A 2,648-nucleotide genomic window follows, 5' to 3' on the forward strand; every position below is an offset into this window, starting at 1 on the left:
AGAGTCCAGAGGAGAGCAACTAGGATGATAAAGGGACTGGAGCATCTCCCCTATGAGGAAAGGCTGAGAGAGCTGGGCTTGTTCAGCCTGAAGAAGAGAAGACTGAGAGGGGACCTCATCAATACATACAAATATCTTAAGGGTGGAAGTCACGAGGATGGAGCCAGACTCTTTGCAGCGGTGTCCAGCAACAGGACAAGGGGCAATGGGTACAAACTGAAACATAAGAGGTTTCAGTTGAATATGAGGAAAAACTTCTTTGAGGGTGACAGAGCACTGGAACAGGCTGCCCTGGGGGGTTGTGGAGTCTCCTTCTCTGGAGATATTCAAAGCCCACCTGGACGAAGTCCTGTGTAGAACGCTCTAGGAGAACCTGCTTTAGCAGGGGGGTTGGACTAGATGATCTCACAAGGTCCCTTCCAACACTCGTGATTCTGTGAAGAACAAGTGTCATGCTTCTAACTTATTTAATCAGGATCACTTGACGTTCCAGCTTTGGCACTTCTTTACATAATTCTGAAAGTATTAATTTCCCAATAAACTATTGGGAAAAAACCTGTCTCCTTCCTTTATTTTTCTGTTAGCAATCTGAAGGCTCAGAGCCTTTCAACCAAGAGACTAAACTATGATTACATTGGTAAATGGTAACAACAACAGCCAGGAACACACCAACTGTCAGCAGAGAGGATACAGACGCATTTTCCTACTGAAATTAAATGTTACCTGTTGCATAACAAAGAACTGTCAAGATTCAGTAATGCTTGGATTAATCCTGGGCTATGAAAGGGACTAAGTGAGTTTTAAAGCCACCACCTTTCTTTCCTCATGGGGAGGATACTTGGTGACTTGGGAGAAGTGAGAAGCTTTAGAATAAATTGAAAAAATGTGGGCTCTCTCCATCAGTCTGCCTTAATAAAATACATAATGAATTGAAGAAAACATGTTGGAAAGATTCCAGAGATACTTTTGTCTTGACGGCACTACATTTTAGTGGAAAACAGAAATACTTCAAACAGTTTCACTGAAGCTATAGCTCAGGTACCTAACCCTCCCACTCTTCTTCAGGGACCATGCTGTCCGAAGAGATTTATCTGTAGCAGTTAAAGTAGGAAAGTTTCAAAGAAAAATGCACCTTATCCACTGTCAATACTACTTGCCCTAGCTACGATCACCAAATTTTATGAAGAGCTCAACTCCTATTTACAAGCATAAATGAAATAGCCAGATGCCCAGAATTACTGAGTATTCATCAAAATTTTTGGCTGCCAAACTCAAATATTTGACAGTGAGCGTCTCGGGGTGATGAAATTCTATTCTTGGCTGCATAAATCTATGAAGAAAGTAAATTCATTAAATTTACACAGCTGTAACAGAGTAAAGAGAAACAAGATTACAGCCTTTCAAAGAAAGAATGAAATTAAATACAGTCTGAGACAGGCATCTGAAGAGTGCATCAAAGAAAGGGGTTGTTTAGCAACACTAATGGGGAAAGTATTAGATGGTTAATAAAAGACTAGACTGTCTAAAGAACTGGCTAAGTTACAAAAACACAGTAGACATTCTAACGAATGTTCAGGGTCTAGCTTCACATTGTTAGGTGTTGCTAAGTGATTTTCTTTTTGTTCCATTGTGAATTCAAAAGGACAAAATATTTAAAGTGCTCACTGATTTACTGACAGTTTAGCATTAATCAAGCTGCCCCACATGCAATAAACTGAACAGTCTCCCTCTGGGTCAACAACAGAAACAAAGATATAACAAAAAAATTAAAATAATGAAAATCAGAGAAAGACCATTCCAGTGGGATTAACAGAAAGAAGGAAATACCAGAGTCACTGAGATCATCTCACTATATAAAACCTACCTGGTATTTGCTCTGTTCAGGATGGGATCCAAGCCAAGGCTCTCAGGGTTGTATCCTAGAAGATTTCTGAAGATTCTCCTGCATGGTTGCTGCAATAACCTATGTTAGCCTCCTTATTTTTTAAAAATATAATACTTCTGCAGTCTCAAGTTTCAGTTGTCTACTCTGCTATGTGCTGCTGCAATCTACCCCTTTTCCAGAGACAAGTACTCTTTACTAGTATTGGATTTGGTTTTAAGGCTGTTTTATTGAGCTGTTTGCTTTGTTATGGACTCTAATACCTTCAAGGATCATAAAAATAACTATTTCCAGTCCTGATGCTTTTTTACTTTTCCCCATTTTTCTTTATTAAATTCATTACTAAATTCAAAACTCTACTAAATTTTAAGTTGATTAAAATATAATGGTCTTTTAAAACTATTTTTTGATCAATTCACTTTTCTGTTAAAATTGATCACCTCAGTGTTTGCAATGCAGCAGGATAAGCAGTTAACCCTTTAATCTCTGATCTAAAATATGTGCATAAAAGTATTAAATATAAAATCATCAGGTATCAGTGGGTTTTGTTTTGTTTTCCTCTAAGTCTGGACATCAAACATTTTTCAGTAGTTCAAATCATTCATCCCCAAAAGCCCACTGCATGCTTCAAAGTAAGTTCTTAGAATAGTGGGGAAAAATAAAAAACCTGGCAGTCTTTCTTTGAGTCTTGAACAGGCATGAGCTCGACAGCAAAATTTCCAAGTGGAAACTCTTATTTATTGCCTTCATCCTGTGTGGCTTTGGC

Source organism: Egretta garzetta, unplaced genomic scaffold (assembly GCF_000687185.1).
Source record: "Egretta garzetta isolate BGI_Z169 unplaced genomic scaffold, ASM68718v1 scaffold336, whole genome shotgun sequence".
NCBI classification, from domain to species: Eukaryota; Metazoa; Chordata; class Aves; order Pelecaniformes; family Ardeidae; genus Egretta; species Egretta garzetta.